Consider the following 20,232-nt stretch of genomic DNA (forward strand, 5'->3'; position numbering starts at 1 on the left):
ATCATATTCTGAGTAAGTTGACTTCAGTGGTGGCCAGATTTGCCTTTTCCTTTGAAAAGCTTCCATTTCAATACATAAAACAAACAAACTAAACTTGTATGAGCCTAATAAAGTAACGATAGTTTAGTTCCGTTTCATGAATACAAACCACACTCTACCCCTAGACGCTGAGCTTACTATAAGTGACAGATTACACAGCAAATCAGTTGAGAAACTGTAGATGACAGAGTCAGTCTGTCCTCACTAGTAGACAAAGCTATGAAAACCCATACACAGCTGCTGCTGGCTCAGTCATTTCTGCTTCCTTTTCAAAGAAAAGCCTACAATATAAACCCCTCTTTGCTATGTTTATACTTATTTGGCCAAATCTGAAAATCTCTTGAGTTCCTATCTGTGACTGAGAAAACTCTTGGAAAAAATAATTTTGTTTGTTATTGAAAGTGCTTTTCACCTCTAGACCCTTTCGGGCCTTCACTTCGAATGGTGTACGTGGCATATGAATGAAAATCAGTGAAAAGTGCAAGGTCATCAGGCGATGACAGAAAACAAAACAGTATCTGGGAGAAGAAAGATGCCAAAGCAAAAGCAGCTCTGCTCTCCTTAGATAAACAGTCCCTCTCGGTTCTTTTCTTTCCCATTACCGTGACTGACAGGCATTGCATGATCTCAGAAAGAGGAGAGAGATAAGCAACCAGAGAACAGGGAAAGGCAAGTGTTTTTAGAAGATTTTAATACTTGGCTGTTTGATTTCCAGCTTGCTCAAATGTGAACACAAGAAGGGTGGCAGGAAAAAGGCGAGAAATGTCTTTTTGGTATCAAGAACTCTTTATTTGAAAATAGATCCTACAAACTCTTCATTTGTCCTCTAAATTGATATTAAAAGGTTTCTGGTGTTCTGTTCTGGTTTCAGCTTGGAGATAGATAGTTGGAAAGAGCATTACTCCCATCCTTCCAAGAAGAAAAAAGCTGAGCAAACTGCAAAGCAGTAACGGCTTTTCTTGAATCCATCAGAGAACTTGATTGGCAAGGCAGCTAAAGAACCCTAAATCTCAGGAAAGTCAGGTGTCTCCAAAGAGAAACAGATCTTGAGCATTTGATTACCTAGGACAGATGCCAGAGGCCCAAAAAGCCAGGAAGAAGAAATCAGCTAAAAAATTTTAATGAATTGCTTAAGACGGAGTGTAAGGTGAAGTCAGAGTAGGAAGTCCCTGTGAACAAAGAGGGGTTGTTTGTATTCTCTTGAAGATTTGTTCTTCCATAAATTTCACCAGGAATTTATAAGGAAAATTGGGAAGCATACTGAGATAGCTTTCCTTTTGGTACTTGGGGCTGGTTGGGGAATACCGAAGGAACAGCATCCACTAAAGAAAAACTGCATGTACCATCGTTCCTATCTCTCCTACGAGACAAAAGCCTTAGGGCACTGGTGGAAACTCACAAGAGCTGTAGAAGAAGAACAGGGAAAGTCTTTCCTGGAGGACACATAGGGATATATATATTGGCCTAGCTCCACAGGGATGGGGATCCACAGGAAAACTTGTGGGAATATCATCTTGAGTCCTAGAACACAGTGTTTTCCTAAGATTGAGGCTTAATCAGCACATCAGAGAGCCATTCCCACTCTTCTCTCCAAAACTAACAAGTGTGCAGTAAAGACAGCAGTGGAATACAGTTGGGAGAAATATAAGTCAGATTGTCTCAGGAACAAAGCACGCATAAGAAGGCACAAAGCCAAGGGTGGCGGTCAGACATTGAGATAATTTTTCGGATTGCAGCCAACACATAAACATGAGGAACTGCTAAAGGATGATAAATACTGTGGTGCCCTAAGGGTAAAATTAGGGCCAGCGATGCTGAAACACAGCCTAACTCCTGACTATATTAAAATAAACCCATACACTAACAATGTAGTGATAGGAAAGTTGTGTTCATCTCCAAGTATTAGAAAAAAAGATTTGCCTGAGTGTCTTCTGTGTCACATAAGATGTTTGACTTTTAATAAAAAAACATGATAAGTCATACAATGAAGCAGAAAATAAACACAATTTCAAGAGACAACATAATCATGAGAACCAGAATCACATTTGTCACAGATATTAGAATAATCAGACCGAAAATTTAAAATAAATAATATGAAAATGTTAAAAAGTTCTAATGTAAAAAGTAAATACCATACAACATCATGTAGATGACTGAAGCAGAGAAGGACACTACAACAAAGAATCAAAGTGCAAAAGTGAAAAACAGATTAACATAGAAAAAGAATATGTTTGGTGGCCTCTTCAGTAGATTCAACATGTCTGATGACAGAATTAATGAATTTGAAGATAAACCAAAATGAAATACCTATACTGAAACATGGCAGCAGGTGGAAGGTGGGAATATACACAAATATATAGTAGAAAACATCCTACAGTTGTAAGGCAGTGTCAAACAATCTAATGGTGTATGTGTAATTAAAATTCTGTAAGAAGAAGTAGAAAACAGAGAAGTATTTGAAGAAACAATGACCAAGAACTTTCCAGAACTAAAGATTATATCAAACCACAAATCCAAGAACCCAGAGAACTACAGCAGAATAAATGTTTCCCCTCCTTTCCACATACACCTATGCACGTCATATTGAGACTACTGACAAACAAACATGAAAAGAAAATCTTGAAGGAAGACAGAGGAAAAAGGGCATGTTACAGAGGAATAAGAGAAAAAAAATATAGCTTATTTTCCCTCAGAAACCATGAAAATAGAAGATGATGAGGTGACATATTAAAATGCTGACATAAAAAGAAAAAGAAATACAGAAATATAGAAACGTAAAGAATTGAAGAGCACTAGAGGTAAAATAATGATAGAATAAAATTTATTTTTATATAAATACCTTAAAATATAATTGTCTAAATCAAAAATAGTAATGATTAATGTTTATAGCATACGTCAAAGCAAAATAGGTGACAATAATAGCATAAAATGTAAGGGAGAAATTTGGAATACACTGTTGCAATGACCTTATGCTACCTGTGAAGCAATAGTACATTATTTGAAAGTAAGATTAATTTAAAAGGGGTAAGCCCTAGAGTGACCACAAAAAAAAGCACAAATAAGTAAATAAAAGTGATGAAATTAAATAATAAAATAAATAATAAAAGTGCTCAATTGACTCCAGAAAAAAAATAGAAAAAGGAGAAAAAAGAAATTGAGACAAGATGAAATAAAGAACATCTAGCAAAACAATAGATTTTATTTATTCTTTCTTGTGTAGGCAGCTGTGGCATAAGGTGATAGCTCAGTTCATATGCTGGTTTAACGGTTTATATATTCTGTGATATTGAAGGTATTCCTTTGACATTCTTAGCCTATTTTTTCATAGTTACAATAGAAATTGCAGTATGTATTTATTAAGGATGCTTTTCAAGAATAAATGAGATCGATGACCTGAAAATGTCTCCCTCAAGTTATAGGATCAACGAATTTCTACTGAGGCTGAATTTAATTCTTTTGAAAATTTCTTCAATAGTAAATGACCAAGATTCTTTCTTTGAGAGTTGTTAGTGTCTGGCTAGAGCACGGAAAAATGCCTTCTCCTCAATCTTATTTTAGTTCCTTAACAAATCGTGTAGCTAATATAAAAGGTTTTTGTTTGTTTGTTTGTTTCTGTTTTGTTTTGTTTTGTTGTTTTTGTGTGTGTGTGTTTAAACTTGCATTGCTTAAATTTTGTCATTCACTGAGCTGTGAAACATTAAACTTTGGGGGAAAAAAGTTGAAGTCATCTTTTCTAGACTCATTATTAGTAATAATAGCCTCCATCAAATCTCTCAGCATCTACTTGAAGGCACCAGTAGTTGGTAATGCACTATTACAGAGTTAAATTTATTTTGAACTATTCTTATTTTCACTTATTGAGCCATCAAAAGGGTAAAAATCATTTTCTCAAGAAAGTTTACACTTAAGTAGTGTAAACGTTACAAATAATAGGGAGAAAGAGATTGATTGTATACTGGTTTTTATTATTGAGTCTACCTCGAATTTTGAGAAAGAAAAAGGATACAGGCAAGGAATGGTAACAGAGAAGGGATGAGAACACAGATGGAAGGAAGGTAGGGTACCCAGGAGCCACTTATTGCTTTTAACACTTATCTAATTCCGTGATATATCGATATACTTATGTATAACTAACTGTCATTAGTTAAATACATCTATCAAACCTGAAATAAAATGCACTAAGCTTTAAGTTTGATTCCACAGTCATACAAAACCTGAGCTGTTTGAATAGTCCTGCTGTGAGATGCAGAGTCCCTTTGATTGATTGTATTTTTTAACTTGAGGACCTGTGGGCATGGAGGCCTGCATAATTTTGAAGCATAAATTTTGGAAATTGATTTGGTCCAATCCAGAAAATATTTATTAAAGGTGTATTGTTTGCAAACTAATAGCAGTCAGTCAAATGATTGGTTTAGCAAAAGCAACTGATAAGACTCATGATTTGAATAAATAGACTGGATCCCCTTAGGAACTAGTATCATGTGTAACAAAATTAGCATTCATCTTTCCCGTAAGCAGTCACTTCTCAGTTTTGAGGAACTGGCAATCCTCACAGCATTGCAGAAAACTTAAAATTTTGACTATATTTTGACTACATGCATTTGATTATATAACGTCCACTTGGATTCATCACATCCCACTAGTTTTACCCAAAAAATACGTTGCCACTCTGTTCACTTCTCTGTATATTCTACATCCTAGTTCTGCCTAACATTGTCATCTCCGTCGGCAATTCAACACTTCTTATTTGTTCTGATTTTCCAACTCTATCTCTTTCCTGTACAATTCTTCTTCCTCAATTCATCCAGAATTATTTCTTAAAAAATTGAATTCATGTCACCTCACTCCTCTTCTGAAATGATTTCCCCATTGTGGGTAGAATAAAATTCATATTTCAAAGAGCAACCCTCAGATCCTTCATGTTTTAGGCCTACCTACTTCATCAGTACATATTGTGTCTCTGTGTGCCCTGGTCAAAACACTTAGAACAATTAAGCCACACTGGTCTTCCTTCAGTTTCTTAAATATCTCAATTGCTTTTTATGTCAGTCTTGGTTCTCCAGAGAAACAGAATATATGCGTATGGAATTGGCTCACATGATGATGGAGGCTGAAATATCCAAAGATCTGCAGTCAACAAGCTAAAGACTAGGAAAGCTGGTGATATAGTTCCCCGTCCAAAGGACAGCTGGCTTGAGACCCAGGGGATGCCAATGTTTCCATTTGAATTCTATCAGGCAGGAAAAACAAAAACAAAACAAACAAACAAACAAAAAAAAAACTGATGTTTTAGCTCCCAGGTAGTCAGGCAAGAGGAATTTATTTTTATTCAAGGTAGGGTCAGCCTTTTGTTCTATTCAGACCTTCAACTGATTGGATGAGGCTCACCCACATTAGAGAAGGTGATCTGCTTTACTTAATCTCTTGATTTAAATGTTAATCTATTACAAAAACACTCTCACAGAAATACTCAGAATAATGTTTGACTAATTATCTGGCCTCCCCATAGCCCAGTCAAATTGACACATAAAATTAACTATCCCTCTTCTTCAAGTCAGATTCTGTCCTATCTGGAAAGCTCTTTTGCTAAAACAGTGGTGGGATAGTTTATCTTAATCCTTTATTATCCCTTCTGCAGTGAGCACATTTCTGACTCACCAATGTATTCACTGGGTTCTCCCAGTTATCCACTCACAGAGTGTCCCTTCATTTGTTGTCATAAACCTTGTTCATGTTATAGTTATTTATTTTTGATTTTGTTTAATGTCTACTTTTTTCACTAGACATTAAAATTCATGAGAGGAGATATAATCTCTCTCTCCCTTCCTCCCTCTTTTCTTATCACTGAAAATTGCTGTTGCCTAGTATATAGCATGTACTCAATAAATATTTTTAAATAAATTAATGTGGAATAAATTATGGAAGAGGGAATGTGACACTCATTGCCTTCCTGCTTTCAAGTCCATTCCTTGCTTTTCCTATTTTTTATTCTTATAATAAATGGGATCTGCCACTGAATACTGCATTTTCCAAACTCAGCTGTCCACTGAGTAGGTCTGGCTAATGGGAGGAACTTGCCAGAAATCGATAGCTGGGAAGAAAGGAGAAGTCAATATGTTGCTCTCCTTTTGCGCTCCCTTCATGGCTCCTACTAAGAAAGATCACAGTGGTTCTAGCTTCAACTGGGTAGCTCTATCTACAATAACATCATCTCTTCAATTGTTCCTGGAGGCATAGAGTTAGCGGCACTTATGTACAGTTACTAATCTCTGAATTTCCTCACTGTCCTCTGATTTACACTTCTAACATGTTTGTCTGTGTCATATGTTTCTCGTATTAAATTCCCATAGAAGCTTATGTTTCCAAGATAGCACCCTGGATGATACAGGAGAATTGGGTTATTTGCCTTCGATTGTCAAGTCTGGTTGGAAAAAGACAGAAGAGAAACTCTTTCAATAAAAACATCAGTGCTGGAACGTTGTTTGATGGTGACCTATTATTGTTCCGACCTTTCTAAAGTAGTGTCACCATGTGATAAGTCTTACATAGGAATATGGTTTGAAATGCTCAGGCAAGTAGGATGGGTGTTGCACCAGTCTTTCTAAAATTGATAGACTATTATATGGAGTTGAATTAGTTTCCCAGGGCTGCCATAACAATGTAGCACAATCCAGATGGCTTACAGTGGCATAAATGTATTATCTCATAGTTCTGGAAGCTAGACGTCAGTAATTAAGGGGTTAGCAAGGTAATACTCTCTTTAATGTCTGTAGGGGAGGATTCTTCCTTTTCTCCTCCAGCTTCTGGTAGCCCCAGTCATGCCTTTGCTTGTGGCACCATCACTCCAATCTCTGTTTCCATCTTCACATAGCCATCTTCCCTTTGTGTTTGTATCCAAATGTCCCTCATCTTATGAGCCCACCAATCACATTGGATTAGGACCCACCTTAATGTCTTCATTAATTTGATGACTTCTGCAAAGTTCCTATTTCCAAATATGATCACATTCACAGGTACTGGGGTTAAGATTTCAACATACCTTTTGGGGGGATACACAACAGGAAGAATGTGGATGTTGCAAGACCTCCCTTTCTCTGCACTCCTTTCTTCTGAAGCTCATTGTTTATCCAGCTTCCAAAAGCTTTTTTATTTTCCAGTATATGGAGGAATGCAAGTTTCCTACACATGTCTCTTCTTTAGATCTTTGTTGCTAATAACACTCCCTGAAATTCCTCCATGAAAATCATTAGAATTCCATGAAAATCATTTGAATAGGGGATCAAAAACATGAGGACCTCCTGGTCTATAGCAATCAGTATGTTCAGGCCTTCTGTCCAATTTGACCACGCTATTTCATGCTGTCCATTCCAAACCGGTTTATTGCCAGGCAATTGTGTTTATTAAACCTTTCTCGGCGTTGAAAAATAGCTACCTCATTGCAGTGTCTGGCAGGCACAGAGTGCATTGTAAACTTCCAAGTGATTCAGCAATTCACACTGTAAAATATAAGAGTCAAATGCTGCAAATACAATATTCTATTGGCTTCCTGGGAATCCTGACCTCAATCCCCCTTCTAACATTTCTCACCTAAAGGGAATTCATTTACTGTCTGTAAACATAGCCCTCAAATACATTATTTTAAGATCTATTATTTACTATACTGGTTAGCAAGCTTTAATCTCTTATTTATGATCAGGTAAATTTTAATTGGAAATTGCTTGGAAGTCATCCAAGCTAGGTGGGTACTATGGTCTCTGTTGTAAATGGATCTTACAAACACCTGCTTGTTGTGTAAAGTTATGCAAAATCATTCTTGAGCTTTTGCTATATTTTTCCTTTTATTTTTAAACTTTTGAAGCAATGTGGAACTTGCCAATTAAATCAAGAAAATATAAATAAATCTCTGTGAATTTGAAAGAGGAAGAAGAATCTTTGTTTAAAGGGTAGTTCTCTTGACTAAATTATAATTCATCATTTTCAAGTTTTATGAGGGTTTTTATTGTTTTTAGCCCCAGTGTGCTTAACTGAAAGAATGTTAACCTAGTTTTAACAAATGAAAAATAAGAAGCTGAAGTCCTATAACCTGAAGGTAAGAGGACATATAGAAGAACAGAACTTTAAAAAAAAAAAAAAATCACACATATTTGTAAATGTGTATGGTCTAAAGTTTACATTTTCAGAACGCATTCAGAGTAAAAGTTTTTTCTCCTTTAGTCTATAATGCCACTATGGACGGGTTACTTCCAGTTCCTCAATGTGTTTTGGGAAGCAGTGAGTAAATATGTAGGATTGAGAGTTTTCTGGAAGGCCAAGATAAGTCATTAAGTCTAATTGCTGTTTGACGGTTCTTTATTATACATGTTTTGGCGAGTATATGTGACTATTTTATTCTATTCTGAAAGCAGTGTAACTTGAGTAAATCTGAATTTTAGTGTTGAAATAGTCTAGCTTTGCATATACATTCGACTCAATTACATGCGCTAATAGAGAGGAACAGTTGTATGATTGATTCAAGGAAAAAAGAGATTATTCACAAATGTCTTTAGATTTTATTATATCACTTTTTCTGCAGCATAATTGCCTTCCTAGCTGCATCTAGCTCCAGCCATTCAATGAGTTTACATTGGTTCACTGAGAGGTGGAGGCAGTCAGGGTGGTTCTCCTTGGTGGCCAACAACTGGAATTGAAATATTTTTCACAAATGAACCCAAAGTAATACAACCATACAACAAAATACTTTAAAGTTTACCTTTCTTCCAGTTAATTTCTGAAATCATAGAATGATGATCATGTGTTGGGCAGCCTCCATTCCTAGTTTTGTTCTTCCATTAGCTGAATCTTCCTTTGTCCCTGAGATGGACAAAATTTCTCATGAAAACTCAGACAGACTTACAAGTTGGAAACACAGAGTGGTACTCTTTCAGGAGAAGAGTTACAACTATTAAAATAGTCAGTGGGTATTACCTATGGGACTTTAGACAAGTGGCTTTGATCTATTTGTGTCTATTTTCTGATCTTTCAAATGGGAATAAAATTATTCTTTGTTAGTTGCTCAGCGTTGTTTTCAATGAAATCAATTATTGGCTTTGTCAAATATAATGCACAATATAAAATTACGGAAAAACAATTACAGAAAAAGATATTATATGACTACGAGAACGAGAACACAGGCCTGCAATAAACACCCTTAGGCTCTGTGTGCCATGCTACTATACATGCAGGTATATGAGTAGTGAATCCACTGACGTACCGCAGTTTGAATCACTATGATTTTGGGGTTGACATTTAAGAAACTGTATCTTTATATCATAGTAATCTCTGAGACTTAGTAATTTTTACATGTTAAACTCCTTTCTATAGGTCATTTCAGCAGTTTCTTTCATTTAAACATTGTCTACAATCATTCCTATTTAAAAAAATAAATATGATGTTCTGAATTTCAGATCAGGGAGAGAATGTGATAAGGCTAAGTCAGAATGTTTTTATTGTGGTTAGAGGACTTTATGGAAAGTTTTAAATCCATTCATTCTATTATTTGTTAATTAACGTATTCATTCAATGAATAAATGCATGACAAATATTTTTTAAATTAAAAAAATAAACATAAGGAATTATTCTAGGCATGATGAGACATGCAAAGCGATGTTATACTAACAGTTTATTCAGAAAGATAGTCAAATCAAATACATGACAACATAAGAACTAACACAAAATGGAATATAAGTGGGCTATCATTGGTAAGACTGTTATGACTAGTGTTGTGAGTTTAAGTGAGAAGACTTGGAATGGATATGATTGGAAAAGGATTTGAAAGGCAAGCTAGGTGTCTGATTTTGAAAGACCTTGCATAACAGGTTAAGTGTATGGAATTTGTCCTATTGTTACTTTAGTTGTAAAGCATTACTGGCTTGGGGGTAGGACATTATTTTCTTCACCTAGAAATAAAATTAAATGTAGATTCCCCCTAAAGATATTAATTTGGTGGGGGGGGAAAAAGAAAGAAAGAAAAAAAAAATGAAAGGAGGAACAAGGGAAAAAGCATTAAAGTAACCTGATGCAAGAGGGAGATTTTAGTGAACATAAGTAGAAAAAAACATATATAAAATCTAGCAAGGACAGAAGAAAATGATTGATGCGTATAACATAACCAGTAATTCTGTTGATTGAATGATTGGTTAATAATTGAGTGACATAATTTGAAAAGAAGTAGGGCAAGCACTTGAAACCTTTCTGATATCAAGGAAATTCATGTTTGAAGATCCAAGACTTTTAATTCTCCTTTTGTTATCACTTCTTATTTGTAAGTCCTTCCCTTGCCATTTGCCCTCTCCTTTCAAAACTGGGTCGGTCCGGTGGCTCAGGTGGATGGAGCTCCATGCTCCTAACCCCAAAGGCTGCCAGTTCGATTCCCACATGAGCCAGAGGGCTCTCAACCACAAGGTTGCCAGTTCAATTCCTCCAGTCCTGCAAGGGATGGTGGGCTCCACCCCCTGCAACTAAGATTGAACACGGCACCTTGAGCTGAACTGCCTCCCGGATGGCTCAGTTGTTTGGAGCACGGTCCTATCAACCACAAGGCTGCCAGTTGGACTCCCGCAAGGGATGGTGGGCAGTGGCCCCTGCAACTAGCTACTGGCAACTGGATCTGGAGCTGAGCTGCGCCCTCCACACAAGATTGAAAGGACAACAACTTGACTTGGAAAAAAAAAAATCACTGTGTCAGTAAACATAGTAGTTAATGTTTACTAGAATATTAGTTATGATAGGCTAGGTTATGCTGTGATGATAATAGTTCTAAAATATTAGTGACTTAGACCACCTCTTCTGATAAACTTATCTTTCACCACTTTAAAAAAAAATAAAATAAAATTTTAGTTACCTAGCTTAAAAAAATTTCTTCATCACTCCTAGTTTGCTGTGAGAGTATGTAACTCTTTAGGGTAGCCAACCTCCAGACCTGGACTCAGCATTCCAGGCCACTTTGATCTTATAGCATAGAGTGTACCAGCATATATTCCAATGATTGCTATGAAGAGAGAGATTCTTACATTGGCTCTACAATATGTCTATTTGTAAAAGATACATATCACTTTAGCTTAAATTTCATTAGCCAGAACGTTATACAGCCACACTTAAATTCAAGGAGAAGTATATACACTCCTATTGTTTGTGCTGAAAGAAGAAAACTAGAAATTCTAGTGAATAGCATTAATGTCCCCCATAAACACTTATTATGTGTTAGCTATTGTTCTAAGAAATTTACATAAATAATTTATAGTTTCATGCATTAATTAGCACAACCATTCTATAGTGTAGAAATAAATCATGTGTTCCCTCTTGCAGATGAGAAAAGCAAGAGAGACATTGAATAAAGTCCTATCACAAAGAGAAGATGGAGTATGTTTCCAGACCATGTGGCTGAGAAGTATATCCCTTAACTATGAGATTATGTTTTCTCCTAAACCATTACTTCTCAGGTAGCACTGATATTTTTAAATAAAATAAAACCTTAAGTTAATGGAATACAATACTAGCAAGTCAAAATTTCAGGTTCTCTAAAATCTTATCACAGAGTCATATTCTGCTCCACATTTGGTTGTAGAATCTTAGTTCCCAGACAGAATGAAGAAGTAGAATTCAACCATGGAGATGTAAAAAAACATTATATAATTGAGTATTTTAAAGAAAAAAATAATCTTAAAGCTAATCATTTGTTTTATCAGATTGCATAAGGGAAAAATTAATTATCACATCAAGTTAATCTGGGAGAAAATCTAGCAAACAAACAAAATTTCAAGTGACATTTTTATTCTCCCTATACATGATTCTTTCCAAGACTAGGTGGTATTATGTTAAACATTGTGAGAGGAAATGGATTAAACAAGTCTCAGTTTATTTAGGAAAAAAGAAGAAAAAAGATTTATGAAATGATAATAAATGTAAAATAATATTATGAATAAATCATGTTGTGACATTATACTTGGGGGCTTCATCACTCAGGAAAGGCATATGCTGTCCAAGAAATATAGCCTCCAGAGTACATCATTTTAAGATGGAGTATTTAGTGAGCACATTAGCAAAGCTTAGTCTCTTATTTATGATCAGGTTCATTTTAATTGGAAGGAAGCTGGAAGGCATCCAGGCAAGTAGCTGTGGCCATTGGATTTCTCAGAACTCAGTAATATTGCTCTTTGAAAAGTCTGTACAAACTCCTAGGGTAGAGGCAAAAATCTAATCGGATGTCCTGAAAAGCAGATCAGCATTTTCATTCCATATCAAAGCTAATCCAAATGAAGACTTTAATTTAGAGAGGATTTGATAAGTTCATCAGACTGAAAGAAGGATATCACCAAAAGAAGGAGAAATCTGTATATTCTTCAATGAAGGAGTTGAGATTTTGAATGTTGACTTCTCCTCTGGAATATGTATACATAATATTATAGTAATAGAATATTGAGATTCTCCCTAGGATCACAGGCACCATGAAAACAATTAAGACAGTGAAAAAAAAAAAAAAAAGGAAAAAAAGAAAACAAAGAAACCCTCTGCTGTAATATTGAACAATCTTCCTTTCTTTGAAATGTTCCCAAATTGCTGGCTTGCCTTCTAGCATCCAACCAAGCACAAGCACATGTTCCTAAAGACCAATGAAAACATATCCCCATTTCTAAAAAAAGCCCACTTGCCAATCAGAGACTGTCAGTATTTCCTCTTTTGGGTTTATAAAACTTACTGTCCCTTCTAACACATTTGAACCCCTGCAGAAACAAAAGTGATGGAAGGCGGTTACCCTGATAATACGTTTATAAATAAATAACCTTTGTTAATTTTGTCACTGACTTAGTTTTGTCTTTGACAGTTATCTGGATGCCACACTTGGATCCTGCCAGATCTACCTACAAGACTGACTTTGGCTCTTGAGCAGGAGCGACAGCCACCTGGGCCCCTTGAGCTAAAATTGCTCCTTCACTTGCTCAAAACTGTAAGTCTTCTTCACTGTGTCCACCCTTATTGTCTAAGAGTTCTTCTATTATTTTATTAATTTATTCTTCCCTGGGTATTTGCATTAATTGGAAGTTTCCTTTATTGGTTTACATCCTTGGCGATTTGCCTCTCTGATGGTTGTTCCTTTAATGTTGTTTAATCATAAGGAAGAGAGTCTCCAGGTATTTTTAATCGGTATACTGCAGTTTCTAAGGGAAATTCTGACTCCCAATTTGCTTCTCTAAAAGATTGTTCAGCCAAAGTTAGAAAAGATTTCAGTGATACTAAACAAAGGACAACTTTCCCCCATTAAAACCACGTCTTCCAGTGTACCCTGTACACACTTCCTTATACCGTGTAGTCTCCTCACTGCACCTCTAACTCTTCAGGCTGACCTTCTCCCTCTGTCCCCAGAACCTTTCCTTCACAAGTTTTCTTTCACTTTTGTCTACCAATGGGCAAAATCCCTTTATGAATCCACTCAGCTCATGAGACAAGAATGTCCTCCACAACTGAATTTAAACCTTGGTCTTACAAATAATTAAGAGCCATTAGTAAGGATTTTCCTCAGCCTCAGGAAGACAGTCAGCTAGTCAGTGAAACATTTAGAATCCTCCTCAGAGTCTATGACTCTGGCTTACCTAACCTTTATCAATTAATCCACATATTAGTAAGCTCCTCAAATGCCAAGCTGCAGAGAGGTTAAAGAATTTCCATTCTGAAAAACTATAGCTTGCATTGTTGCTAAGAAAAACTGTTTTATTTTGTGTTTTCAACATAGATAAGATAAACTTTTATATCAACTAATGGAGGCACACATTATTCAGAAACTATTATAGAATAAATCTGTGAAGTATTACCTCTTACTCAAATCTACACTGCTCTTACCACCCACAGTCTTCTAGAAAGATTAAAAGAACCCGTGACAATCTTAAGTGGAGACTACCAAAACCTCTCAGAAACTCTTGAACTCCTCTGGCCAAAAGCAGGCATGTCGCTATTTTGGCCATTCGATCTACCCCTTTGGGGACAAGTCAGTTATCTCTCTATGAATTTATGATTGGAAGACACTTTTTCTCATCTCTCAAGTGGTATTCAGGTTAATATTGCATATTAGGTGTTATTCCTGCTTCATGGATAGGAACCTGTAGCTTTGGAGAAGTACAACATATTGGCAGTTGTATAGTCAAGTAGGAAGACTTAAGATTTGTGGGTTAAATGGTAAATTGAAGGAAGAGCCAGCACCATAGGTTAGGAGTTGTGATTAGTAATTTTCTTGTTTTGTGACACTAAAAACATTTCTTCTTGATCCACATGGTCTTCTCACAGGGCACATATTATTTTAGACTCTTGTTCAGGGCAATCTGAAAAATAAAACAAAACTTGACCCGTAGTTCATCCCTTGGGAGAGATTCAGTAGTTCACAAGGCCAGACATGGGAAATTACTTGAGGAAAGGTAAGGAACTGGGGACAATATGAGGTGTTGGAGAATGTGAAAAGTTGTTCTATAAAGTCAAACAAGAAACATAGTTATCTTAAATCTTTAGACAAGTGATTTTTTTAATGGTTTGGGATCAACTTTCAAGGTCTGATAAAGACAAGAACTTCCCCAGTAAAATGGAAACAAATGTATATTATCCATTGGTGAATGGTTGATGGTACACACACACAAACACACATATATACAGGTATATACAATGTTAAACTTTTTTTCACTGAAAGTGTAGTTCAAATAAACAAAATTTTGGAACTACTTTAAGCTTAAGTTTAAGAAATGTTTCAAAAGATTATAGAGAGTTCCAATATACTCCTCCCTTGCTTCCCTTAATATGAACATCTTACATAACCATTGCACAATTTTCAAAATCAGGAAAAGAGAATTGATATAATGCTATTAGCTAAACTAGAAACCATAGTGAATTTTACCAGTTTTCTCTCTGCTGTTCTTTTTATGTTCCGAGATTCAGTCCAGGATCCCACATCAACAATATTTCTCCTTAGTCTCCTCCAGTCTCTAATGATTTCTCAGCCTTTCTTTGTCTTTCATGATCTTAAGATTTTAAAGAGTACCAAAAATTATTTTGTAGACGCTCCCTCAAATTACATTTATCTGCTGTTTTATCATTATTGGGATGAGGTCATGTATTTTTAGCAGTAATACCCCAGAAACTATGTTGTGTCTTTCTCAACACAGCGTAATAAAAGAATTCATGATGTTATCACTCCTGACTGGTGATGTTAACTGCAATCATTTAACTAAGGTGATGTCTTCTGGGTTTCTGTACTGTAAGTTATCCTTCTACTTGCTGTAGTTAATAAATACATCGGAGGAAATACTTTGAGAATGTGTGTATCCTTTCACATTAAACTTTTACCCATTAATTTTAGGATACTTTAGTGGGACTTGTCCGTAACCATTTTTACGATGGTGTTTTTCTGATAGTGACTTTTCAATTTCTTCCTTTCTTTTTACATTTATATATGGTATTCGATTATAAGGAAAAACTACCTTTTATTTCTCATTTATTCATTTATTTAAAAATTAGGACTGCATGTCAGTATTTCTGATACATGAGTATGATACATGAGTATGAACTCTGATATTTATTTTATGTCATGAACACTATCTTTTTTAGTTTGGTTTTTACACACATATGCTCTCTATCATTTTTATTTTTTTTAAACTGCCATTTGTAAGAAATGCATATAACAAAGTTACTCAAATAAAATAAAAGATTGGATTCAATTACACTAACAGTAAATTTCAATTGCTTTAAAATTCGCCTATCGCTTCTTGGCCTTTTGGCTAATATCAAGTATAAAATTTGCCTATATAAAAAAGAAAATTTCCATATGATCTTTGACATACAAACTGATACGTCACCTTAGACAGTCAACCAATGCTAACCTTGCCTTTGATGATAGCACATTTGATAAATCCTATGTAAGTAATCCAAGATTTACCAAAGTAAGGTAACAATTAGCAAATGGAGTAAGAGTACTCACATCTCACTTGGGAGAATGAGGGTAGGTATGTGTCAAAGAACACCCTAAAGATCCTCTGCACAGAAATGCACAATAGTTCTTCAGTGTTTCTAGGTGTCTCTGGACTTCCTGCCTACGGAGAAATCAATAAAAAGAAATACTTTTTCTAACACAGTTGCAGTAGAATTCCACATCCAATATATCCTTCCAGTAAAGCATCTTTTGCAAAAGGAAATTGATATTTTTCTCCCAGGACATACATGGTGGGGACTAAAGCATGTGAATAGAAATCACCTGAACTCACCATAGTTTTATACCATTACAAGATGAAGGCGAATGGCATATTTGACAATTTCTCCATGATTTGCTTCAAAAAATTGAAATAAACAACATGTTCTATGGAGTGGAAGATGTTATCTGACGAAAGCCTTGCTTACATTGTCTCCCGCTGTTTCAAGCCACAGAACAGCTTGATAATTTTCAAGCTCCATATTTTTCCTACGACTGTTCTAATTTTTTCACGGCTCCTTTTCTTGCCCATAAGATTAGAAATCTAAGATACTGCACAATAAGGTTTTGCTTTGTTTTGCGGTAAATTCAAGTTTATGTAAACAAAGATCTTAGAAATCAAGACATACCCTCCACCCCTCTACACACACCACCTAGGGCATTATAAAAATAGAGATAAGCACATTTATTAGCTACAGGGTTCCTTTTGTATGGATGTTACAGCACAGAAGCACTGTGATTTGGTATCCATTTGATCCAATAATGAAAGAATTGTATCAACTAAATGATTTATAAAAGTCAACATGCACCCTTTTTTCTGACATTTTATAACTTCAGCTGGGCTAGATATAGGACTAAAGCAAGCTCACATTTGTAATCACAATGTTTTCCCCTTTCCAGTAATTCTATCTGCCATTGTGATTTAGTGATGATGACCCACAAGCATAACATTCTAATCTTCTATATTTGAAACAATACATTAGTAACATATTTTGAATGTAATTTGACCTTGAATGCTTTTGCCATTTCAACTTTCTAAAAACATGAAAAATGGTGTGTGTGTGTGTGTGTGTGTGTGTGTGTGTGTGTTTTGTTTCATTTCCTGGATCATCTAAATATACTAATGTCCCTGATTCTTAGTTAAGAAAAGTCTCTGACTTGGAAACAAGGTCCTTACTTATATGATAGCATAATACTTCTCAGACTTAGTTTTATAAAGAATAAGAAAGAAGGTGTCTCTTTCTCTTGCTCTCTCTGTATATAAGATATATAATGTATACAATATATAGATAGTGTCTATGAGGTGTGATAAAAAATATGGTGAATGTTTAAATTAAAAAAAAAAAAAAATATATATATATATATATATATATATATATATATATATATATATATATATATATATATTACAGTAAAAGACACAGTGCCATTAACTTCCCCTCAAAATAATCCCCTTCACTTCAAACACACTTCTGCCATCCTTCTTGCACTTTCTCGAGCAGTTCTGGAAGTCCTCTTTCATGAGTGTCTTTATGAAGTTTAAGAGAAGTTTAAGAAATGATGTGCATAGAAAACAGCCTGGGAAATGAGCAAATAGTTTCATCTTCCATCATGACAACGCTATGTGTCACACATCACTCCTGGTATGCGGCAATTTCTGTCAATTAAAACATTATGGCGTGTCCTCATCAACTTTACTCACTGGACCTAGCACCATGTGAATTCTGGCTCTTCCCCAAAGTCAAAATGACCATGAAAGGCAATATTTTTAATTGATTCCGGACATCAAGGCAGTCATGGCAGCACAACTAAAGATACTCACAAAAGAGGACTTCAAGAACTGCTTCAGAAAGTGGCAAGAACGATGGGATAAGTGTGTTCGAAGTGAGGGGGACCATTTTGAGGGGGATTAATAGCAATGTGTCTTTTACAGTAACAAGGTTTGTTTCTATTTTAACAGTCACCTTATTTTTCAATCACACCTCATATACATAATAATTTGAAATCTTGTTTTACAATAGCTACATTGCTAATAGACACTTGTAGCTTACATATAGGAGGTAGCCAATAGATACTGGATCTGCATGCCTTTGATTATGATTAAGAAAACCTCAGAGAGAAGTGAAGGGTGAATTGAATTTCAGAAAAAGGGAGCCACAGAGGGGAACCAATCAAAGGAAAAGTATGAGGAGATAAGTTGAGAACTCAGATGTGGCAAGTGCTCAATGAACATGTTGCCTTTGAGGAAGAAAAAAGGAAATGTAGGTATATCTAAATGGGACAGGAAGATTGTCAGGAGGAACAACAGAAAGCAGACTAGCCTTGCTCAAACAGAATCCTTTTTCCAGAGATGTTGGAAATATTTTCTAACTAAAAAGAATAGAGTACATTTCACTCTTCTGTTAAACACTTCTCTTACTTCACTGGCATAGAGTAACTGAGGGGAAATGTACTTTAATTAGATGAAAGTGTTTTAGGAAGTTTTGAAAATAATCCACAAAGAATACCAATATATTCTTGTCCCCTTTAGATTATGTCTGTACTTTATTTTCATGTGAGAGGGACATCCCCAAATCAGGGATTTAAAGTTCTGTCACGATTTTTCTTGCCTTGGTCTGTATCTCCATGTTCCTTACTGAGTCAATAAAATAATAAGGTTACCGATTCACGTGGTTTTCTAGCCTTATAAAACTCTGCATTCAAGTTCATTGTCCAAACACATAAAATACCTTAAATCCTCCATGTTACACACTGCAGTAGGTTTTAAAACAGCCGGTGTGAAGGTTTGTAGGGGGAGGAGGTACACTTTTATGGCTGTACCGATTTAGTTTAAGCTGAAGACACCAAAGACTTTGAAATGCTACAAACTTTCCTGAAAGGGAAAGCATTAAATACCATTCTGCTCTTACTCCCTTCTTATGATGCAGATAAAAAATAATTTCCAGGAGTTAATGGTGATCCCCTTAGGAATTTTGAGAACCATAAAGCATTTTGTTTTTTCAGAGTAGCATTATATCTTCTCCTCCCAGCAGGACAAGCTCCCCAATACCTACCCACCTGCAATAATTTCAGAACTCTAATGTATGACTCAGTACTTTTTATCAGTTCTTAAAGAATGTAGTGAGATGATTCTTTGCTTGATGCACCAAAGATTTTAAAAATATATTTTTTGCACATGAGGAGATGAATGTGTCATGCACGATTAATATGCATAAGATTTTGCCAGCTGTCGACTATATCCAGAGGAAAATACATGCAAATCATTTTAGCTGCTAGTACAAGGTACTGAACCACGTCTGTCCAGGGGCAAGGTCACTGCCTTAAATTGTTCAGCTCTGTCCCTGCCTCAGGATATTCTGATTATGGTTAAAGCGGGAAAGACAAGACTGTCAGATGTGAGAATGAAACCTACTTGGGAATAGATTCAGGCCCTTAAATCTTCAGCAGTTCATGAAAATGAATGTCATCCTCAACTCTGTCTCTCTAGAAAAGTTAAACAAATACCTTTTCAAGTCAGTTATGAAAATAAAGGTGTTTGTGTTTCTCTCCCCCAGCTGTTTGGAAATGAATGTTTTAAAGTAAAATGAGTAAATCTGTGCTTTCTAGGCTGGTGTATAAAAGTGGTTATATTTACTGTAACATCTTTTCTAGAAACTCTATTCTGAAAAGCCAGACTACACCTATACCAGAAGCATTACTAGATTGCAAAAACTATAAAAAATAATTGAAGTTGCAAAATATCTCCTATCCTTTCACTCAAAGATGCCACTGGAGGAGGAAGAGATAACTGGGGTCTAGGAGATGGATATTTCAGAAAGCTAAAGGAATGAGAAATATGTTGATTATTGGGAAGATAAAGTAGAAATGAATTGATATTTGGTGCTACATAAGAACAGGAGAAATGGCACAATGGTTCAAATCTGATGTCCATTCAGAGAAGGATTTTATATCTGGGAAAGTCTGGTATTATATTTTCTCTGAAATTACTCTCACATATTAGGAACAAATCCCAGACACTTGATGAATGTTTTTGAACTTTTCTTTTATAACATTTGTTGAATCTATTAACTTATCGAAACTATTTCTGTACCCACTTATATTTTCAGATTATGTTTATTAAATTTATGCCATCTAAATTCATGTTAGTGATTGCTGGATCACACTGTACTTTCAAAATTCTTCCTGTTATGGATGTTAAAGCTTTTTTTCCCTTT

This window comes from Rhinolophus hipposideros, assembly GCF_964194185.1.
Source record: "Rhinolophus hipposideros genome assembly, chromosome: 17".
Classification (NCBI taxonomy): Eukaryota; Metazoa; Chordata; class Mammalia; order Chiroptera; family Rhinolophidae; genus Rhinolophus; species Rhinolophus hipposideros.